General features: G+C 32.6%; 1 protein-coding gene across 3 annotated transcripts in view; it reads left to right on the top strand.

The window, feature by feature from the left end:
* The window catches only part of LOC130901017 (Kv channel-interacting protein 1-like), a 69717-nt gene that overhangs the window by 10507 nt on the left and 33628 nt on the right, over positions 1-25582 (top strand). The window contains exon 1 of one of the 3 annotated variants that reach the window (XM_057812065.1): positions 18459-18513. The exons of 1 other annotated variant lie outside the window; for it this stretch is intronic. The gene's annotated coding sequence lies outside the window, so the exon portion shown is untranslated. Of the gene's footprint in view, positions 1-18458; positions 18514-18594; positions 18680-25582 lie in introns of those variants that run through there. One more of the 3 variants, XM_057812064.1, reaches the window with a different exon arrangement.

The raw sequence follows: 25582 nt of genomic DNA, 5'->3' as shown, positions 1-25582 counted from the left end.
TATTAATATTTCGTGTAATCACTCCATTCTTTATTTCCAAATTTCTCTAGCATATCCATCAGCTCATCTATCGCCCTCTCTACCTCTTTCTATTTTATTTTCACTTCTAGTTCTTCTCGAATAGTGCTCTTTCTTATTATGTATTTTGCTGTTTTTTCTTTCTCGTTGTTATAATCTCTTTCTGTTTCTATATGTCCCGCACTGATCGAAGTGTTTCTTCCATCTGTCTAATATTTCATTTTCATCAGTTATAATATTCCGATTTGTACTTTTTGAGTTGCTTTTCAGATTTTTTTTCTCTTTTCTGATGGATCTCGGTATGTGATAAACTATTTTTAAATTTCCAGCTACGTTTTTTCCCTCTTTTCTCCTAACACCACCCACGACTTAGCCTTAGTTTTTTTACTAGGTTCTTCACTTTGCTTCTCTGTTTTCATTATATGCGCATTATGAGTAGCCGAATTAGTAGAAAAATAAGTCAGAATTTTCATTCAAGACTATACCCCATGGAGTTTCCATTCACTATGGAACATTTTCATCTGTTCCAATCTGTTTATGTCCCAACCGCTGATATGTTGTTAATATTGATCTAGTATTTAACAATGTTGATCTATTATTTAACAATTTAGTTCATTTAGTCGAATATAAAAAGTGTGGGAGAATAGAATGTAGTTCTTTTTTGTAAACAAAAATAATGCAAAGCACTCCGATGTAACCATAAAATTATTTTTTATTCTTATTATACCTATAAACGCACACAAATAAAGGCGTTAAGCAGACAGACTCAATGTCACCAACGCTATTCAATATAATTCTGGAAGGCATTATGAAAAACGCAAGACTACAAAATAAAAACATTATAACAGATACAATACAGATAGCAGCATACGCAGATGATGTAACGATCATAGCAAATGGACAGAAAGAATTAAGAAGAAGCAAGAAATTACGGACTGGAAATAAATGCAGAAAAAACAAAATACATGAAAATAAGAGGAAAACTAGAACACAGGTCAAACCAACTGAAAACTAGCAAATACAATTTTGAAACAGTATCGACCTTTAACTATCTAGGAATAACGTTGGAAAAAACAACCAGAGAGAGTATAAAGGATAGGATACAAAAGGGCTATCAAGCCCATGGAAGAAACAAAAACATAACTAAACAAAACAAAATAAAAATTTACAAAACCCTAATAGGATTAGTAATAACATATGCGATGGAAACAACAGTAATAAATAGAAGAGAAGAAGGACTTAAAACAACCGAGAGAAAGATAATGAGAACTTTAACAGGTCTAAACAAAACACAGGAAGGAGAAAGATGAGCAAAGAAAAACGACGAAATAGAGAGAGAATTGGGGAAGGAGAATATAGTGAGATACATAAAAGAACAAAGGCTCAACTGGGCCGGGCACATATTGAGAAGAAAACCAATTGAAATGATCAAAAGAATAACGCAATGGATCCCATTGTGGCCAAGGAGAATCTACTTAAATCTACCTTAAATAAAAAAGGATTTAGAGAGCCAAAAGCGAAAGCCATTATCCACATTGGATTGAAAGGCTTTATGATGATGATGATACCTATAATTAAGTTATGTAGAATGTAACTAAATCCGCTAACATCGTCTTATCTTGATGGTGAAGATATATATTGGTAATTAAATTAATCACATAATCGACTACTGACTAGGCACGATTATTTTTTAAGGTCCTGAGCGGAATTGTCTTATACAGCTCTAATTACGATCACCTTACAGATTTTTCTTGCATGGTTTTTTTCAGGATTGCCGCAAATACCTTCTGGTCAAGGTCTTTCTATATGTTACTGATCAAATTATTATCTTTATATGCATGGTTTTATGGTTAAGATCAATTTATATAGTCTCTGTCTGGTTTGTATGAAAGTTAAGGGGTCAAACAAGCAAAAATTATCTATAAAAATAATTTTTTGGTCATAGAAACTCATTTCCACTATTTAATAGAATGTATTAATTTCTTCAATTTCTTATTTCTTAGACCTTTTGATGTTTTTATGTTTCTGAATGCTCTTGATTTTAGGTCTCTTCTGTTTCAAAATTAGTTTTTTAATAATTTTCAAAAGATAGATAAAAATTGACGTTTCAACTAATTTTGAAACAGAAGAGACCTAAAATCAAGAACATTCAGAAACATAAAATGTATTGTTATTCTGTGTAGTGCTCGCTATTAATTTTTATTTTCTTCCGTTAGTTTATTTCTTCTTATATATCACTTATTTTGACATACCCTTTCTTGATCACAACAGTTGAATTATTTTCTTTTTCCTTGATTCAATTTTTAATTCGTTATAAAATTAGTAATTTTCACTATAATAAATGGAAATTGAATGCTGCCGACAATTTTTTTACTTGTATAAATTATCACTAAAACTAAAACAAGCACATTTTCCGTCTCCGAAGGCACGAGCCCTTTTTTGAATATTATTTATTTCAATTATTATTTTCCACATTTTCAATACATTTGCATCCCGTGGATAAGTATATAATGTTTAAAAAGAACATTCATCGCAGAAGAGTTTTCATATTATTTTGTAAAAAATGATTTTGGTTTTCTACTGTTTCATAGATAAAATTCGCAAACACAATACATTTGTAGCAGACACATTTCTACTCACATTTAACAATAGTAATGTCATACAATTGGGAACAAACCAAACAGTTTTGAGAATGAGAACGTTCATTAGATCCGAACGCTTCCGTTATAAAAGCTGATAAAATAAAAGAGATATACCAATATTACTATGTTAACTATATTCAGACATTTCTATTTACGCAAACATTTAGATCTGGTTTAGATTGATATCAACTTCTCTTCATATTATTGGTACGAACTGCCTCTGTTAGGACAAATTTGTTGAGAAAATCTACGGTTGATAAGAAATATTTTTATTTTCAATAATGCGATCCTGAGGACATCCTTGTATAGATATTATCAGAAAAACCTGATGAAATGTAATTTATTTTGAATAGAGTTACCCTGATGCGCTCCTAGCTTAAACATCTAGTCTGGTGGTGCCCGCCTATGGAATACTGAACCTGTAATTATTTCAACGTTTTAAGAAATATATATTATTGATACTTTATTATTTGTTCTAAATGTGCTTCTCCTCTCTCAAGACAGACTTCATACCGATGTTCCAAGTTTCTCATCATGTTAGAACAAGGATTGTCACAGGTACGCGAAGAAGGGTCTAACAGCAGTTTTTAATTAATCGATGGTTCATAGTGACCATTTAAAAACGGCAGTTTTAGCCATGCTCCAAATATATGCGCCTGGAGAATGTGAAGGATAAGGGAAGTGAGTAATTCGTGAAATGAATCTGCTTGGAAAAAGTTTCTGAAGAAAATTGACGAACTGCGGTAACAGTATGGCAAGTTTCCCCTCCTGCTGGGAAACTTGGTTTCGAAATGCCAAATTACTTGCCCGATAGAATTGACGTAGAACAGGGATGAAGCTCATTAAAATTTGTTTGCACCTCTGTTGATAAAGTGTAACTCGCCTACCATTTCGTCGTACGGACCAAAGATTCCGTGTCCCGGAATAGTGCACACTAGTCATTCACGTTTGCACTATGTAAAGAAACATCTCGAGCCTCATCTGGCTTGGCATAGCTTAGACATTGATCTGTGCGAGGATTTACATGACCCGATAAATGAAAATGTTGCTCTTATAAAAAAAACTTGCGACAAGTATTTGGAGTGTGTATTTAAATTGAATAAATAAATAAATTAAAAACTGGAGAATTGAATGAATACAAAAACTAAAGTCAAAATTCAAGAAAATTAGATTAACAGTTTCTAAGCTTAATGACAGCTTTTTTTTGGCTCGTAATGAAAGGATCCGGAGTCCCCAGTAGCTTGTGGAACACGTCTGAGTTGGTAGATATACGATACATTTTCTATGAGTTTCTGATCCTGAAAGTCTTGTAATCCTTACCTCTTTTGACACGGCATGTAGTACCATGGATACTTCTCAATAGCCATCTCCGCTGTTTCTTTTGAAAAAAAGCTGGAATGTTTCTAGATTGATCATTGCATTGCTATTTATGACGTTATTGCATTTGTGACCTTGCAATTTTTGGAAAAACTCACTTTGATTTAGACACCGTCGAATCACCATGATTATTTCTTTTTTTTTTCTAGTTCTTTTGGAATCTTTGTTCCCAGAATTCGTTTAGAAGTATGATTAGGCGAATTATTCAAAGGAACAATTGCGGATGTTTCATTAATTGACATATTTTCAGAGCAGCACTGCTTATATAAGAGGATTAATTTTTTATAACTTGGAAATACATGGCACCCAACTCCTTTTAGCACTTTTCGAATCATTTCGTACTAATATTTTGTCAGGTTGGCATTGGCAAATATAGCAAATGCCTGATTGACTGACAATGGTTCGGGTTATCGTGGTCTTCATGTATCGTAGCTGCATTAATCAAGTTTTTTTGGTACGATACTTGAAGGCTGCGTACCTTATTCATCATTAATCTTGCTTCTTTTACCACAATCATCAAAGTCATTACTTGATTTATTGACACATCCACACGCTGAATAGATTTTTGATCGTCGCCCAGTCCCGATTTATTTTATCATATTTTTATTGAAAAACTCTTGCTCAGGTTTATCATCATCAAAAGAATACGTCAAAGTTCGTACCACTTCACAAGCACTCATACAAATCGCTGAATTTAATTTTAATTGACTCATGACTAGACAACTAGACTGACATCGAATTAAAAGTGCTTTGACGAGGAGAATTGTACTATTCGAGCTAATAAAATAAACAAGGTAGTGCAACAAACTAAGGCCTACTTTCATCCTTTCCTTGTCTTCTGGTGTTATGATCGCATGGGCAGATAAAAGTCAATTATTTTTATTCAGAGGAAACCGGAGGTTTTCTTGTAATTAAAAGTGTCCTTAGTACTCATTCAAAATTCATAACTTGCAAAGTTGTAAATTTGTTTGTTGCCCAGTTTGACTGATGTGTGGCTTAGATGACCATCATAGACCAGGGAAAAAATTCTCCCTCTGTTACAATTAGTATATAACACTCATTTAAAGTAATGTGTGATTTGGTCTTTCAGGGGGCCTAAATTATTGGGATTATCCTTTAAACTAGATCCTGTAGGTTATATAGTGTGAGAATAATAAAGTTGATTTCGAAAATCTAATTTTTTCCACAGAGTGCCGCGACCTACAATATTTAAATCAGTTATGCTCAGCGAATGTTTCGGTAGAGATACCGTTTGAGCCGAAGTCGAGGGATTAAGATCAATTTGTAATCTTTTATGCTCGAGCCCGCGTTGGCGCCCTCGTTCGCGATCAACATCAATAGAACAGATTACGAAGTGTGATTAATAAATCCAAACGCCCGCGTTCCAGCGCCTAGTCGAAAAAGAGCCTCAGCGTGGACACGAACGTAAGAATTTCAACTTAAGTCTGGGTATCAGACAGAGTGGGCTTGGCTATGCCGTCCTATTAAGTCAGTTACCTTTTGCATCTTTCTCAAAATTTCCTTTCTCCGTCTTACTAATACATCTGTAATATTTAATCTGGGATACTGTATTTACTGCTCGAATATTTCAGTATACTGGCGTACACTGTTGCCAATTTGCTGTTCTAGGTATATATTTTTTTAATTGTTTAACTTGTATGCTTGTATATCACCACAATAAAACAGTCAAATTTTTTTTAATCGTAAGCTCAGGATAAAAGTATTAGTAATTAGTTAGCTTTTTGAACTGTTACTTTTTTTAAATTAAAAACTTGTCCAAAACACTACCTTTCCTATGCTCTCCGTGTTAATTATCCGAACTTTAATTAACTTCATCTCGAGTTAGATGGGATCAATCAACTTTAAATTTCAATGGTATTCACGAGGGTTGTGTAGAAATTCTCCTTAGTAGCAAGGAAACAACATATTTTTTTCCTTAACTTTTTTTATTTCCAACATACATTCCTTTTAAGTCTATACTTTTAGTCCAATAATGCTTTACCGTTACCATTAAAAATAATTTGTCACAAAATTTATGTTTACATTTACTCGTCTAATGGAAGTGAAAGTTTGAGGTTAGGAAATATAAAAAGTCGCTATTACCTCGTTACCTCGTCTCCAAGAATAATATGGTCTTCTAGAACTTTTATCATGTACTAACTCCGTGCGAGCGTCAAAAGATATGCCTCTCCATACCATAGGTGATCCTCAACCAAATAGAAGTCGCTTAGTAATAAACAGAATCGCGATTTATCGGAAAACAATACGCGACTCCAATCTGCCATTGTCCAAGCAAGGTGTTCTCGTGCAAAATTCAACCTGACAATCTTGTGTTTACGGGTAAGCGACGGTCCAGTAGCTCTAAATCGAGAAAATAATCCAGCAGCATGAAGTCACTTCCTAAATATCCACTCAATTATGTTCAAATTTCTTACTTCTTGTAGATGATTTGGAAAGGAAACTGCCGTGACTGTTCGGTTTCTCAAAGCACTAGAAACGAGAATGTGCTCATCTCCAGCTGTTGTAGTCATGCCTCCTCCCGAACCAGATGTTCGTATGAGCAAACCAGTCCTTTCGTACCACTGCACGCTCTAGAGACTTTCAACGTTTCGCGCTGATCGCAGTCATCTTCTCAACCAAATTTTTTCTCGTTGCAATATACCGACACTACTCAAACAATTTGCAATAGACAGCTCAGATACAACTGAACAAAAAGAAAAAAAATAAAAAGTGCCACTTAAATCCTTATTGAAACTAGGCTCCGGCCAATTTTGCTTAAGCACAATGATAATTTGAAGCAACTTGATTGAGAGCCTCAATGGGCACGAAACCACAAAGCCCCCTCAAACCTTTCAAACTCCCAAAACTATCCATGGAAAGTCCAAGTATACCATAAGAGCAGGGAGTTAGGCCAGTTTTTCTCAAACTTGGCACAATAATGGTTTAAGGCAAGATGATTAAAAAGTCTCAATGCGCAATTCTCCTTGGGAGAAAGGGAATTGGTTTTGACTAATTATTCTGAACCTTGGCAGAGTGATAGTTCAAAAAAAGCTGATTAAAATTCTTAAAAGGCACAGAGATCCAAAACCATATCATACTATCGAAAATGTAAGGCAATGAGGTATTGCTTTCGTCACATTGAGACTTTTAATCTGCTTTCTTCAAACTATTATCGTGTCAAGTTTTAGAAGAACTGACCGAAGCCCCTCCTTTTATAGCACCATTGGACTTTTCATTGTGTTTCAGTGAAATTAGCCGAAACTCAATTTCCATAAGGATTGAGCAGGGTCTTTTCTAAAGTAACTTTAATTAATTAACTAATTTTATACTCGGCAGTGTATTTCAGCAAAAATTGCTTATTAGTATTAAGCTTAGTGCAAAATTCATGCGAGTGGGTAAATCATTGATAACTGCTCAGTAACAACGTCTGGAATCTATTATCCAACTAAATAAATTTAATGGAAGACTCAAGGTACAAAAAACTAATAAAAATCAAAAATTCATGTAGATCATGTTTGAAATTTGAAATTTCCCAAAAAATTGAGCGCAACGTTGGAAAACTGGAATCTGAATCTCGTTCTGAGTTAAAATCAGCAATCATCCTATCCTCTAAAAAAATCAGTGAATATTAGTTTGTTTAATAGAGCTATCCAATCTTGAATACAGTTTACAGCTATTCCAGAATAATGATAAACATATTCAAAGAAGGTAAAACAATCATAATCAATAAATAAACAAAACAGATCGTAAATTCGTCTTTACTATTTGTACGAGGACTGTCTCATAAATAGACTGGAAATGTGCCAAGTCATTGGTTTGTTTCAAAATAAATTATTTTATGTGTATTGTCTTGTAACAATTATTTTGTTTTTGAAATGTAGTTCTTAAAAGTAACTGTGTCTTACAACAGTGGCAGCCTGTGTTTAGGTGTTCTGGAATGTTTCCAAAAAATACCTTTTAGAATTTTTGTCGTCTTTGTCGAATTTCCACACAAGGGAAATGTGAGTCATCAAGTGTTTGCTAAAGCATATTCCATGCAATTATAGGGATTGCTTTTGGAGTTTTAGTGTCTTTTTATATTCAAACTCAAGTGCTTTAGATCGCTGACCCCGATTTCTCTCCAGGATTGTAGCCACTAATAAGTAATGCGTTTTTCTTATTACAAACAGTATTCCAAAAATTTTTGGCACAAACAAGTTCAGTATAAATATTTAACAATGGGCTACCTTCCATTTTTCAAATCTATACATTTTTTTAGGCACAAAATTCTCTGGTTTTATTGAAATAAAAACAATTTCAATACCGCACAGAATCATACACACTCTATTATAGTATATTGTTATTCAGTTCTAAAGAACTAGAAAGTTAGGAAACTCACGAAAAAAGCCATTTATTTGGCATCTACCCTCAGTATATTTTAATATACAAGGTGATTGATTAGTGTGATAAACTTCAGTGCCTCCTTTGTTCTTTGAGATATCAATTTGAAAATTTGAAGCAAAATAGCCATTACTAGTTTTCACATTTTCAAAATAATTTACAATATTATGTAAATTGAGTGTTTCAGAATGCTGTGTAATAATAAAGTTAGATTTTTTTAAATGAAGCACCCTATATTTTATAGCATATTCAGAATAAGCTTAACTTCCACATTACAATAATTTAAGATTGTTTGATTCAAAATCGATTTTCCATAAAAATCGTAACAAATTCAATACCCAATACTTGGACTGCTTCAAAAAAATCGACTATTCTTTTTCTTATTAATATTGAAAGTATTGTTTGAAATGCTGAAAAATTTAGAGCTCTTAATATTGATTTTAAGAGATGCCGCGTCGAAAATTTCAATTTCCCATTTGATTAACGTGGAAATTTTTTTTTCTAACTTTGGAATCTATTAACTCTTTAACAAGTCATCGGACTAGTTGAGTCAGAACATATTTTTGTAGAGAATGAAACGCTCTACAAAAAATTATTCTTATCATTTTTCGATATATTTACTTTTTTAAAAGTTATTTAACGCTAGAGATTGATTGATTTATAATTTTTAAATTTTTCTAATTTTCCGACGCAACCATCAATATTATGATAAAATTTAATAACATTTTTTTATAGAATATTTAATTTCCTATAGTTATTTATTTATGGTGAGTTATTTGCAAAAAAAATAAAAAATTATTTAAAAAGTTATGATTTTTATGCTTAAAATTAATTATCATTCCCTGACTACTCCCCCGTTGCTCTGTATGCGTGTGTGTGCATGTGGGTGTGTGTTTGTATGTGTATGTGTGTGTGTTTAACGCCATTCGAAAGGCCTTGACTGAACTTATATTTTGACTACGGTTTGGACCGATTCGGACCGGTAGATTTGAGAAATCTTGAAAATCTACGAAAAAAAATTTTTTTAAATGTTGTTTTTTTGGAATAACTTTTAATTCCAAAAACTAATCAGCTCTTAACATCAAAAAACTACGTCGATCTCCACCAAGCCAGTCAAAATCGGTTGATTTGTTCGTGAGTTATTGTTAGGACGAAAAAAATGGAAAAAAGGTAATTTTTCGAATTACACCGGAATTTTCGTTCTGATTAATATAAGAGCGCCCAGGAGCTATAAGTCACGCTTGTTGGATGGCGAAGACAATTTATTGTTTGAAAGTTTTTATTTTTAGAGACGAGTTCAAACTCAGTACTCATGAAAAAAATAATTATATATATATATAATACAAATTTCATAAAAACATTGTTTTTCTCACCTTCTGCTAATCTTGCTCCAAATCATGATCTTACTTTTTTGCAAAAATTAATTCGATCCGAGGCCGTTAATTCTAAAATATCAAAAGCTGTTACTGAAAAAATGATTAATCATCTATGGTATTTAACTGAAACGCTAGCTATAATTTCCTTGTTTGATCATGAAGTAGAAGTTGAAGTGAATATAAAATGATTGTAAATAATAACTGTACGAAAAGAAAAAAAGTTAAGTTATTAGACAAAGATATAAGTGACTTTGTGTCGATAGATTCTCTATCTATTTTCAAAGATTTTGATTTGCCTTATCAGAAAGATGTAAATTCTTGGGCTAGTGATATAAGTTTTAAAGAGTGAGTGCGATTTTTCACACAATTAACAGTCGTAAATGATGTGGCGGAGCGTTGTGTAGCATTAATTGCATAATATAATTTATTTATTCAATATGATAAATAATTTTAAGTATAAAAATCATAACTTTTTAAATAAATTTTTAGTTTTTTGCAAATAACTTACGAGTTGTAAAAAATATAAAAATTTTTTTGAGAGATAAGTTGTAGGAAATTAAATTTTATCATGAAATTGATGGTTGCGTCGGAAAATTAGAAAAATGTGAAAATTTTAAATCAATCCATCTTTAGCGTTAAAAAACCTTTAAAAAAGTGAAGTCTGATGACTTCTTAAAGAGTTAATGAATTCCAAAGTTAGAAAAAAATTTTTTCCCACGTTAACTAAATGGGAAATTTCATTTCAAACAATATTTTCAATCTCAATGAGAAAAAAAAATAGTGGATTTTTCTAAAAAAAGTCCAGCCAAAGCATTTGAATAGTATTAAAAATTCTGGAAAATTATTTATTTTGTAAATATTAAGTGAATCTGAGAGATAGTGAATCAAAATACTAATACATCATTTTCTCGGTATTTTCAATTATTAACTGTATTTTATATGAATATCGAAAAGGACTACAACATACTTCTTTTTTTATCAAACATTCCCTATATTTATCTTTATTAGTTCTTGATATATTTTTATTTTTTTGTGCAAAACAATGATTATGTACCTAAACTAATTATTGAACAATTGATTGTGAAATGATTTATTTATCAAAAACTGATATTCGACCATGACTTGACAAGACAATATGTACATTATTGTTTTTTGATTTAGCGGTTCTAGGACTTGTCTTTACTGTACACATGTGATATCCCGGAGCTAGAAAACAATAACATAGCACCTTTCGCCGATGACAATACCATTCTAGCAGTTAGGAAGAGCAATAAGAAACAACCAACAAGCTTCAAACATTAGCTGATACTAACTTTAAAAACAAAAGGACAGATCATCTTCCAGTCATAATAAATAACCTGAATTGTTGAAAAATGTACTGGCTAATTAGAAGAAACTTCTCTGTCTCTATATAATAAGCTGATGTTGTAAGAGGATGTATTGATATCTAGTTAGCCAAGACCAATTCCATACATAAACAAAATATTGCGTTACCATATTATACAGTTTGACGTCAAAAAAGTAAACCAGAGTTACGCAATAAATTTAAAGAAAAAAATGTCCACCGAAATTGTGAGAATCGAAAAATTAGAGTACCAAGCAATCATCAAGTACCTGTATTTAAAAGGGATAAGAGGTAAGCAGATTTACGAAGATATGCTTAATACCCTTGGTAATCGATGTCCTTCGTATGCCACCGTGAAAAATTGGATTACAAGCTTTAAAAGAGGCAAATTTGCCATTGAAGATGATGACCGATCACAAAGGCCATGACATGATTTTATCAGACCGTCCAATTCGGCTAAAACGGATATCTGACATGAGATGAGAAAAATTGCTGCAAACTGAATCACCAAATGTTTGAATGTTGACCAAAACCGTGCAAGGGTAGAAGCATCGCGTTCGATCTGTGCTCGATTAGAAAACGATACAGACTTCTTAAGCCGAATTGTTACTATGGATGAGACTTGGGTACATTTCTACGATCCAGAAGCAAAGCAACAATTGATGGAATGGAGACACTCTGGTTCTGCAAGACCTAAGAAGTTTTCGTGTCCAAAAATCTGCTGGAAAGGTTCTTGCTCCAGTTTTTTGGGATTGCCATGGAGTAATCATAATTGATTTTTTGGAAAAGGGTAGAACAAACTATTCGACATTACTGACCACTCTACAGGAAAAAAATTGAAGAGAAAAGACGCGGAAAGCTATCCAAAGGTATTTTGTTTTTGCAGGACAACGCCACTGCACACAAATCTCACAAAAAGGTCGTTGCAGGTTCGCTGTACTAAATGTACCCAATTAGAGGAAAATATGTTGAGTAATAAAATATTTTGACAATGAATTTTTGTTTGGTTCTATAGTAGGCTAAGAATTTTTCAATATTTCCTCGTATTAGCAGATACTTAACACTGTAATGACCACAGCGGGCGTATACGCTCGCTCGCTCACTTAACCAAGGGACCACGACGGGCGTATATGCCCGCCATTTAAATCAACAACAAACTCGTTCAAGAAATCGATGCGCAATTAAAACATCAAATTACCTCTGAAAAATGGCAGATATGGGTCTTGTGAAAATATTCAACGTATGAAATAACTAGCAATGATGAAGTAGGGGAACAAACATTGGAAAGAAGCGGGCGTATACGCTCGTTTCATTTTTTCATTAATTATCGCTATATAATTAGCTAAAGAACTTAATGTTTAATACTTTTTTTAAAAACATTCTACAGCTTTTCGGAGAATATACGTTTGGTCCAGGGAAAAGTTTCACTAGAATAGCTTCGTCGTTAAGTGTTAAGCCTACATGGGCTTATGGTATCTAACTATGGGGATGCACCAAAGCATGCAACTTAGCAATCATACAAATATTCCATAACAAAGGACTGAGAAACATAATAGATGCCCCTTGATACATTCGCACAATAGTGGCCTCCATAGAACCTGGAAACGAACACTGAAAAAGACTTCGTCAATATCGAGACTATTCAGCTCCTTGACAATACTGGTTTAGAAAGAAGACTTAAGAGGATCAAGCCCATTGACTTAGTTTAGCGATTTTATTGTAAAAATAATTAAATTGCCAATTGGTCACTGTTGACCAAATTATAGTATACAAAATGCCTTTATAGGTCTTTAATATAAAAAATACAAATGCTTGTTGATATTCAGTATTCTTCTCAAGCAAAATAAAAGTTTTTCTCTTCCCTTCACTAAAGAAACGCTGGAGTAAAATCACATTCAATAACTGCATGGAACCAGATTGAAATTTTAGCTAACAACACACCAAACTGTATAAATTTTTGTGATATCAATATATCTTTCATTATTTCCGGTGCCTTGAGCATCCAAATCCGAATTAGCATTCTTCAATTGTGTCATATTACCAATCATTATAATTAGAATATTGGTAGCTCTTATAACAATATTCGATTGCTCTGTGCTATTGCTAACTTCTTAGTTTGGTACCCACTCCATCATGTTAAGTACAGCATTGGATTATATTATATAAATCTATCGGTTACCCAACAATGATTTAATTTCCTGAAACCATTGCTTTTTAAAAACTTCAAGAACAGCTTCAACAACAGCTTTTGCAAAATCTGATGGCCACACCAGATCAGGCCCAAAAATTATATAATGTAGTAAAGATGCTTCATACCGAAGGAATCTTTTACTATTTTTTATTGGTGGATGCAAATATTGGTCAGGATGACATTAATCCGTCGGTTCGAAATTTTTTTTAATACCTCAGAATGTTTTGGGAATCACTTTTATTGAATCAATAAAGAAAAATCCATCAATTAAAAACACATCTATATTTTGTGGTGGTTCTAATCAATATTTGGTTCAAAACGTTTTATAACAGATTTGTCAGTTTTATAAAAACCGTCATTTATATGATGTTATACATCAAGAGGTACAGGATTTATTGCATACAATACAATTTTTAAAAGGTCAATTTGGTGACTCATAAAAATTCCTAACAAACGTCCGAATAAATCTCGCTGGAACTTGTTCTCCTGATGTTTACCTCCAATTTTTACTTCTTCACAAAGCTTCGTAGCTCTTCACGCCAATTACTCTTAAAATTTTATTTTTTTAGTATTTTTGAAATTGTATGCCACTAAGTAAAATGCGCAACAACGGTCTATAATTATAATAATAATAATATATTTTCAAATTTTCAAACGACAGACGTGAACAAATGGATTTAAAATTAGTCAAAAATTGATACCTGTCTTACCTGACCTCACATCCCGTGCACCTCTTTGAGCTTATTGAGTTCCCACCTAATTCATGGTAGGGTAGGTTTAGGGGATTCATATGAAATACATACATGTAGACCTTCATGGGCTCTTAGACTATGAGTTGTTTATCAAGGTGAAGGATTAAAATTTTTTATTGAGATAATTAGTTCAAGATTTTAACATGATTTTCTTAATTCTCAATTTCTCAATTAATTTGTAACCCCTATAGGGTTTATAAACTAGTCGCCCTTGTTTCACCATGTTTTCGAAAACAACAAATAAATGGTTAGAGAAAATGCAAAGTGAGGTTATGGAGTGATTATATGTATTGATTTTATGTTATTACAATAATAATTTATAAATAGATATTGTATGGTAAATAATTAATATGAGTTTATTTCACATGAAAATACGTTTTGCTGTGGGTTGTTTTCACTATAGTAATGAAAACAATTGCCGTTTAATCGGGTTCGTTAAAAGTAACGTAAAAAGGTTATTTGAAAGTAATACAGTCATAGCAACAGAATGGAAATAAATGGTTGATGACGTCGGCATTTCCCTAATCAATTATCGAATTATTTAAGTAAATATGATATTAGTCAGTTATAAGGGATATATCAACCAAAATAAATCAGAAATCCATAATATAAAAAAGTGAAATGACGATTGAAGTTCCTTGTAATAATTGTGCTGTTTACATAGAACTAAAATCACAATTTTTGGGAACTAGATTAAAAAAACGATCAATACAACCACAGTTGGTATTGTTTATTAAGGTTAGGATGCTATGCAATACAGTTCACTGAAATTCAAAATAATTATTAATAATATAGTATAAGACGTCTAATTGCAATTATTCAGAATAATCCATCAGAGTATGGATTAGGTAATTCGTTGATACATCTGGAAAAAATTTACAATAAACATAATATAATCAAAAAAGAATATCGACTATATGAATTGGAACAACAGGCTGGATTTAGAGCATGATGATCATGTATAGAAAATATTTTTATACTGAACCAGTTGACTGATAAAAAAATGCAAAGGGTAGAAACACCCTTTTGCTGTTCGTTGATTTAACAAAAGTCTACGACAATGTTTCTCTTAGTAAACCCTGGCAAGAAGACTTCTCTAAACCTGATTCTAGGAATACAGAGAATATGTGATAACTCCTCATCAACAATCAAAATAAACAACCAGTTCTCTTCTAGCTTCAGCGCAACAAAAAGTTTGAGACAAGGCTGCAGCCTATTGCTAATCTATTTAGATGAAGCTTTGAGATATTGGAGGAGATCGTGCCACTCCTATACACACTACATTTCGCAGATGACCAGGTAGTAATTTCTCAACACAAAGATGATTTGGACTTTATGACTCGTCGACTAATATCAGAATATGAAAGATGGGGGCTGAAGATCAAAATGCAAAAAACTAAGTATATCTGTATCGGATCAGAAACAGAAGACGGAAGACAAATATTGAACAATACAAGTATTTGGGAACAAAAATCATTGGAGCACTGAATCCGTATCATGGTCAAGTAAAATCTCTAAAGAAAAAACATCAAATGATAAACACAATTTTCAAGAGCGTTGTTTTATATGGATGGGAAATGTAGCAGCTGTCGCCACGAATGGAACAAAGACTAATATCCCTAGAAATGGAATTTTGGCGGCGAACAGCAGGAATTTCAAAGCTCCAACATATTTCAAATAAAACAAAAAAAGAAATGATGAATGAGAAAACATATAGAGGAAAAGTAACTCGCTTTTATTGCCATGTGCTAAGGATGAATTGGAACCCACTCTAAAACAAAAAAAACCTGGATAAAAGAAGTAAGCAAGGCTTCAATTTCTTATTTTTTAGACCTTTTGATATATTGATGCATCTAAATGTTTTTGATTTTAGGTCTCTTCTATTTTAAAAGTAGTTTCTTTCTTCTTTCTTTATCAAAATACTTAAAGAAAAGTCTAAACGTCAAATTTTATCTTTCAAAAATTATTAACAAAACTAATTTTAAAACAGAAGAGACCTAAAATCAAGATCTCAAATATGTAGCAGTAATCAATTAAATTACTTGTAGTTTTATTAGAATTTACAAAATTTAAGCTATAAATTTCAATTAAATTATTTAGGTCTTTTATATAATTTATAGCTAAGCTGGTTTCGTACACTATTCTGCCCTTATGTTAACAATAGCCTTCCTCTTAAAAAATATTTTTGATTTTTTTGTTTCATATTTACCAAATCCAAGATTTTCTAACGCAGTGAGAGGCGATAATTTTCGCATATCGCCTAAACAACTATTCTCAAATCCTCCAAAAGATTCGTGGAAATAGATTAATTAACGTGGTTATTGAAGTAATTTACTTTATCTGAAATTTTCCATTTTGTTTCTAAATCATATGATCGATTCGTAATACGACATACGGCAATAAAATGAGCAGAATGTGATGTCATTGCAATATTGGAACTCATATTTATTATAGAACGACCGTATCTCAAAAAGAAATTCGTGATAGTGTCATTTGAGTCTTCTTACAAAACTTATAATCGAGAAAATTACTAAGAATAACAATGGGTCGGCTATTTAGAGGTGGAGAAAAAAACCATATTCTTTCACAGTAATGTAATCCTACATATCAATTTAAATATGTAGTAACGATTTAGTCTCTCATTCTATGAAAAGTGAAATAATTACTTCACTTTCTTTATATCATCCTTTTATATTTGTTGAAAACGCAGTACGTTTTTATAATAAATATGACATTATTGAAAACAAAATCGAAGGGGAAGACACAGTTAATGAGCAAGCGGCATACAGTTGGTTTAATCATTTGAAAAGTAGAGATTCGACGTTTGAAGATCGTTCGAGCTTTGTTCGTCTATCTGCGTATGATATTGAGATTACACGTTACAAATTAACCCAGCCCAGCACTCGTCAATTATCGGACTCCCTTAGATTTTCTGAATATAATATACATCGCCATTTAAAATAATTAGGTAAGATCTATGAAAAGTTGTTCAATAGTGAAGGTGTGTAAACAGCTCCTTATATTGATACTTGCGATGAAAAAAAAGAGTTATCTGAACAATCAGAATCCGTCGCAAAGAGAGGAGAATTGAGTGAAATGTCTTGTGTGTCTGGTGGAATTATGAAGGTTTAGTGTACATCAAAATTATTACAAATGGTCGAGCTATCAATGTTATATGTTGTATAGTGGACAGTCGATGTAAATTTATTGGGTTTCATGGAAGGAATATCCAAGTTTAATTAACTGAAAGCGGATTCACCCATATAAAGACAATGCTAAACTACATACTGCGAAAGTTATGCGAAATAATATCTAAGAACTTGGTTGTATTGAGCAATTACCGTATTTAGTTTGGACCTTCCACTGTTTATTGAGATCCATCACGAATTTCTTCCGTTGAAAAAAAATTGATTTAACAGGAGTTGCAAATGCATTACGACAACTTTTGCATTTAATCTAAAAAAAATAGTTTTAATACAGTCTCAAAGAACTTGCTAAGCGTTGGGTTGAAATTATAGAATACGATTCTAACAAAACAACAAAAATTTTCTTCTTCTTTCTTTAATGTAATCAAAATGCTTGTTTTTGCTTGTATCCTCTGCCATTTAATTATTAGAGAGGTTGTCGCTCCATCTCTTGCAGAGTCTTCCAACGCTTCGGAGCCAGAAGGGCAACTTTTCTCTAGCTATTTTGACCATTCTGTTCGTTCTACTCTCTCTTTCTTCCCAATACCCATTCGTTTATGTTGTCAATCTTACAAGTTCTTCTAATGTCCTCGCTTCTGTCCCTTTCAAAAAGTGTTTTTCGAACGATCCTGAGCACTATAAAAATCGTCATAATAAAATTTTTTCTGCATTTATGTTGTAAATGACAGATATTCATCGAAATATAAATAATATGAAAAGGGTCTCAGAAGTAGAAAAGAAGAAAACATGGTTATGAATTTCTTAAAATATCTCTCAGATTCCAGTATACTAAAAAATTCCGAATGTTTGTAAAATTTATGGAGATAAAATATTATTTTCCAAAATCATATTATCCAAATGAGGGTATTGAGAGTAATAATTTTGAATAGGCTTCAATTTGATACATTACAAGATATTTTTTTCCTCCCATTACCATTTTTGATTTAAATTTATTTCTAAATTTATTTTCATTCCAATTACAGACAGATTATAAAGTGCTTCGCGTCATTCTGCGTAAGAGAGAGAGAGAGAGAGAAAGAGAGTAAGGTGTGGACATGGAAAAATATTAATTTTTCCTGACTTTTTGTTGTTTTTCTTCACCAGCAACGCCTAATGAGCTTACATCGTTCTAATTATAGAAGAGTGAGAGAACATGGAACGTAGCAATTTTCTGCAAGTGAATAGATGATAAAGTAAACGTAGACGGTACACATTTCATACCAGTAGACGTTTGATTCGCGCGAAAGGTAAACAAAAACGTTGTAATTATTTCAAATTAATCTAATATATTGTAAATAAAGTATTGTGTCTGAGTGATGTGGTGTATACGTTGATGGAGTTGAATAGATACTCATTTAATTTCATACAGTGTTGAAAGATGTAATCGGATAAATCCAATATATAAATGTTTAAGTAAGTATTAAGAAACATTTATCGGGAAACTCATCAATTTATATTCATAAATAACACTTCATTTCATTATTCTTCAAATGATAATGATTGAAAAATTTTTATATCAAAAACTAGGATTCATAAAGGGAAATTTTGATAATTACCCAAGTAGCTCAGCACAAAATTATTTTATTAGAATGAGAAAATTCGTACAAGCAACAGTAAAAAAAAACAGATTTGGTCACATAATTTTGTTAAAAATATTAATCTTATCAATTCAAGGTAAGAATAATATTAACAATGAAATAGGAAATGTAAAGAAAAACAAGGAAATAACATGTTTTTTAATGTTTTATCTATAATTTTCTGACAAGTTATGTTAACAAAGAGCTCTAAACCTATCAGATATAGAAGAATTAAATTTTGAACGCATTTCACCGACATAGCAACCCATCCTTCAAGAAGAGCAAATTGGAGTTTATTTGAGTCACTTAAGGAGGATGACGATGTCTAGCACGTCTCCTTGAATTATCCCAAAAACGCTCTAAATATTCGCTAACAATTCTTGCGGTATGTGGACGATCATTATTCTGTATTAAAATCAATTGGCCCCGATAAATATATCGAATAGGATCACAGTGTCCGAGCAGTCAGAGCTCCATTATCAATAAAAATCAATTCAGTCCAGGCGTGGAAATTAATGTCCATTCAAAAGTCCGTGATTGTAAATTGATCAAATCACTCTCCTGATCGTCTCCACACTCTATCTTGATCGTCTGAGTTGTCCAGACACAATCAAGACTCAGTTTCCCAATCGTAAAGTCCAATGAGAATGCTGGTCGGTGAATAATCACCCTTCTCTACGATGCCTTTCCACGAGCTGGAACCCTGTCAAGGGTGGCCATGCTCCCTTAGCTTCCACTGTACTGTGCCTGAGCTTACACGTGTGATTTACGACACTTTCTGCTATCTAAGGAGCTGTTAAATGTCGATCGTAATACCGACAGTATGATAAATCTATCGTCTACAGCCATAGTTGTCATTGGTCACCCTCTACCAGCCCTCCGACGGTAGCTAGCTATTTTTTGCTGTTTAGTTCACAAGACTATCCTCTCGTTGTGGGGTTGAGCCACGTAAGACTTTTTGATACTTTTGAAGGGTCGATTCTCACCATAATGCCATCCTCAGTTACGGATAGTGTGAATTCACGCATATATTTTTAACTTGATAATATTCAATAAAACCGACAATGGACCGAAAACAAACTGTAAAAAGCATTTTAGTGAGGATTGGCCCTTATTCTCCGTGCGGTCCTGTCCTTGGTGTTTTCTTTCCATTGCTTGATGTCCATACTACTTTGATTCTTCTCTAATTCGTTTAACCTGTTGATCTGTGTATCTATCTTCTTCTAATTCCTAGATTCCACTGTAACATAGTCAAAGCTACTGTATCTTCGCCTTAGCTCTTCTAATCCTTATGTTTTTATTCTTTTAACTATATCTTCCCCTTTAAATTCCTCCTTTATTTCTCAATTCATTTGTTGTCCTTATTCATTCCCATCAGTACTGATCGGTCCTAAGTTTGTTCGTATTATTCTTCATTTTTTTTGTCTTAACTATTCTCCTTCTTCTTTTTGTAAGTATTTATTCTGGTCTTTTTATTTTGCTTCTTCTTCCTATTTCCATAATATGCTAATTCATTTTTTATTTCTGATTTTCTTTTCAACGATTTGTCCTCTCTCCCATTCTTACGACATATTTCCTCTCTTTCAGATGTTCTTCCTTGGTTACCCTTGGTAATGACTTGTATTACTTTATTTACTGTTGGTTTCTATGTTTTCTTTCGATTCATCTATACAATCTTGATTTTATTATATTTACTATATCGTTATTTTACCTCTATATCGTGTTATCCTCTTATATTTTCACGTGAAATTCTTTTGTGATGTTATTTAGTTTTAATTTCTAATCAATATCTCTTGGTTTTAATGTATTTTTACCTATCTATATATCTTTGTCTTCCATGTTATTTGTTTCTAACCATCTGAATATTCATTCACTTTATTTTTACATCTTGTTGGCTTTTCTCATTATACTACTCTTTCGTTTGTCCTCTTTCTTCTTTTTCCAAAGGTTTTTTCACTCCTTTCAATAGATATTTCTCAAAACTTCTCCATTCTTCTTCCACGCTTTTATTTTCTTCGTATTAATTCAAAGGTGCCACGTTTGTTTTCATTTGATAACTTTCTTGTATTCCATTTTGCAAGTCTCTTTATTTTTTGTTTAACCGTGGCCATCACTGGTAATGATCTGAGTCAGCGTTGGCTTCTGTATATGCTTGTTTTGAGTAGTCTTTGTTTGATCTGGTGAGGTTAAAGTTATTTTGTGTGAAATTTTCGTGCTACTTATGATCATCTTTATTTAAGCTGCCAGGCTGCATAAACTTTCTCAACTGTTTAAATATTATGTTTACCTGCTAATTGTAACTTGTCCATTAAAATCCCCCAATAACAGTATTGTATCCTCTTTTCCTATCATTTTCAATACTTCGACATTTCTGCCCTTTTGGTTGTTGCATACACGTTTACTAATGGTAAGTTCATTGATTTTGCTTTAATCCTTAGATATTATAGTTTATTGTGTTCTTCTTCTTTTCTATTTTTCCTTATTCTTTCCATCATTTTTCTTGGGTATGCATTTTTTTAATTTTCCATTGATCTCATGTTTTCCATTATTAGCATCGTTCATTTTCTGAGGTATTAACAAACATAGAGAACTTGGCTTTACGACTAAATGTTTTTTTTTGTCGATTCTTTTCCCACTCTACTACTCATATGCTCGGCCATTATTTAGTTAATTCAGGAACGCTTCCCAACAGTTAAACGTCAACCTTGCTAATAATTAAATAATCGAAAAACTGGTCTGCTGTTCCTCGAAGAAGGTGAATTTCGATTCTAATATTGGATAATTTCTCTTCCGAAAAATATGATCTTTTTCCGATCACAACAACTGTAATGTCTCGCCACTGCAACGTGAAATGTGTAAAGAGTGATCAGTTTCAAGCTTTTTGGATCTATTCAGAGTAGCCTAAAACTGTCCCGTTCGGAACCGAATGCAATACGCCGGACTATGCTTTCAAATTATTTAAACTAGAAAAATTCCAGGAAATGAACAAACAAACAAAAAGACCCTCACAGAAACGAGCTCAAAAAGAACAATGCAAGGAAATCGCCCCTATGATAAAAACATATACAATACAAAAACAAACCTCAAACGAATTCCACCCTCGTCACACTCTGGACCCCCACTGCAACCGGACAGGACTGGCCCCATTTTGGGGACGATTTTGATTTCGCAACATTAAGCTCAACAATACTCCACCAAAACTTAATCATCCAGCTATAATTTCAATTGAAAATAAAGATTTAAACAATGTTAATACAAGAAAGTTTATACATGATTTGGTAAATATAAAAACAAGAAGAGTTAAGTAGACAAGTATTAAAGTATATACATTTTTATAATTTTTTAACAAAAATAATAAATACCTAATTGAATTCAAAACATTAAGTATACTTTTTGTGACAAAATTCAGAGTAAGTATTCGTAGAGCGGCATAATGGGTATTCCCTGGGGACGATGAAACAGCAGCGGGACTGATGAACACTTATGAATTCGTTATTAAGTAACGTTAACAGAAATAGACCGAAAATTATAATCTTATCAAATATAAAAAACACTAAACTTTCGAATATTCGGTTTAATAATATGTTATCTCACTTTAATTCAATTTAAAATCATTGAACGATGTAACATACAAAAGAATTTTCCAAATCATATTTAGTAGTTCGAATCTATTTTATAACCGATGTGCGACGCAATTCGAATCACAAAAATTATACTTGTTTACTATTGCTATGTAAACTAATAAAACGTGTCGAACTGCTTAGTTACGGATATCCCACACATACCTCTATATTTACTATAATGTTTTTTCACTTCAATTTCAAACAATTTAACTTTTTCATAATCAATTTACCTGCACATTGCTTTTAAAAACTAGCTGTCATTTTATTAAGGAATTTTACATAGATGGTATAATATTGAAAACAATAGTCTAAGAAAATAAGACGTCAAATGCTAAGTCTCGGTAAATTCCTGAATGTTCAATACTTTGAAATAAGCAACGAGTTTGTTTGAAATTTTGAATTTCGAATGTTGAAGGAGAAATCTAATTCATCGCGAACGAAAAAAAGAATTCAGTGAAAAATCGTCGAAAGCTTCCCTCATGCGAGTCGCCAATCCAACTCTGTTAACGATGATAACGTCTCTCGGCCTCTAAAAGTAGCAGAGGCTCTCAGCATCTCTTATGAATCGACTCAATACATTTGGGTAAATTTTAAGGATACGAAGCGTATCAATTCTAAAATCGTACCCAAAGATCTGAATATTTTGTAATTACAACGTCGAGTAGAGTTCGTAGAAGAGGTATTTAACAACTATGATGACTCTATGTTCATTAAACGCATTATAACTAATGCTTAAACTACACTTATTAATATGGTGTCAAAACTGTCAACAGTCTAACGATAACGCTAAAAAAATTAGCCGAAATCGGAAGAACCACATCAAAGTCGATCGAAAATCAAAGTGATGCGTTCTGTGGTTCATCATGGACTTGGCCATTTTGTGACATCTTAGTGAGGCAACTAGTCATAAAAGATTGGGTCTGTTTCCAGACAATTCATGAATTTTTCACCACAATAATGCAGCGTTACATTCAAGCATAATTTTGACTTATTTTTTGGCCAAGTAAGAAACGAATTTAAGACTCAGCCACTGTATTTGTCAGATTTGGCTCTTTGTTCTTTTTTAGAAGCTAAAAGTTTCAGGATCACGCCATAAGTCCATCAAAGCCATTATAAGGAATTCGCTCAAGGCCCTGAATGCCATTCCAGCCAAGAATTATAGCAAGGGTATGGAAAATTGGATTAAGCGTTGATATTCCTGTATTAGCTGAAAAGTAGCTCGTGATGAATATTAAAATACGTACAAATGCTTGTTTTATTATTTCGGGTCAAATTTGATCACATTGTATAACTTCCCAATGATTAAACTGCACACTTGTGATTTGATTATTCCATCCAATTCAGGATAAAATACACAACGCTCACTCAGAGATGTTATTAAGTATCAAATTGGTGTAGGATTGTAGCACATCATTCGCAGGCACTTTTTATATGATGAAAAATGCATGTTAGTTTCTGCAGTAATAGAATCACGTTTCCTGCTGTAATAATTATTTTGATTCTAGGACACTGCTAAAAATTGATTAGAAAAATGTTCGCAAGCACTTGTGATAGTTTAAACATCAGTAAAACTCGCGTAAACAGCGTCCAAACTGTATTTGAATAATAAACTTTTCGTCCCTTAGCTAACAACACCGCTCAAGCCGAAAATTGGTCGCTTTCACATTTTAATGTCATTCGATGAAGTCGTGTCATACTTAGGGAAAGAGAAAGATACTGACAAAACTATTGCTCAGTCTGGAGCTGGTCAGGTATTCATACAGGATATTGAATCAGTATCATCAAGCTAGTGCAATTTATTATAAAACTAAATTATGCGTACCTAATTTCACATTATACTATTTAGCAATGTGTTATTGGTTCGATGAGTCAAGTGGCACGCTTGAAGCCTCTGCTTTATGCGTAGTTGACCATCTAGAGAAGATTTTTATTCAAAAATTACTGCCCGTTATTTTATATTCCGATAGTTTTTGTTCTCAAAATCGAAGTGCGACCTTGAGCAATGCCTTATTACGTTCAGCAATAGAAAAAAATATTGTGATTACTCAAAAGTACCTGGAGAAAGGTCACACCCACATGGAATGTGATTTCGAACGCAGTGCAATAGAACGTTAACTAAAAGGCAAAGAAATTCACCTTCCACAACAATACGTGACTGCAACTAAAACTGCCAGGAGTGATCCTATGCCTTACGAAGCTCGTTATTTGAACCTTTTACAACGAATTGATTTATGAATCTATGAGGCTTGGTAAAAAAGTAGGTGACCTAGACGTATGCTAGAATATAGACCAGATGGCACAATTTGGTATAAAATTTGTTTTTATGACGAGATTCAATCCACAACGTCCTACGCCATTTAATAGCATTAAACAAATAAATTACCGACAGATATTGTATACAGCTAGAATACCAATTACGAAGCAGACGTATGAAGACTGGCAAGATCTAAAAAGTGTATTACCATCTAGTTACCACTCTTTTTATGATCGCACATCAATCGCTAAAGACTGCAATTAACTATTAAACTAGAGGTTTTGTCAAATTCACCATAAATTTTTATCAGATTGTCAATTGCTACAGCCAGAGCACCATCTGAAGCTTCTAGCATAAACTTTGTTTCAATAATTTGGAAAATATTATTGATTTGTTTCATGGCCCCGTATCGTGACGACAATTGATAATCCAGTATCATGAGATGATTAATCCGGCAGTTTTTTATCTTCCTTCTTCCTCGTTTCTCGATGTTGATGTCCATGTCATTACATTTTTTTATGCCAAAAGTTACAGCATTATCCGCAATCGTGATTCGTTCGGTCATTTAATACTCATTCAAGGCGTTTGGTTTGGTGATTCCTGTATCCAGAGTCATTTTTGGAGACTGCAAATATTGTTGAACTAATTTAAGTTATTGTAACTTGATTTCTTAAAAAGGACTTTCTCAACAACTATCAAATTATTTTAAGAAATATGATATTAGTATAAGTCATAAAGGACATAATACGTTATCCAAATATTCCTCTAAATTGAAATCTAAAGCACCAAAAAACAAAAGTAGTAATATTATATATCAAGTGCCTTGTACTAATTGTGACGCGGTCTACATAGGGCAGACATC

This window comes from Diorhabda carinulata, chromosome X (assembly GCF_026250575.1).
Source record: "Diorhabda carinulata isolate Delta chromosome X, icDioCari1.1, whole genome shotgun sequence".
Taxonomy (NCBI): Eukaryota; Metazoa; Arthropoda; class Insecta; order Coleoptera; family Chrysomelidae; genus Diorhabda; species Diorhabda carinulata.
This window is presented reverse-complemented; position numbering and strand designations above follow the sequence as displayed.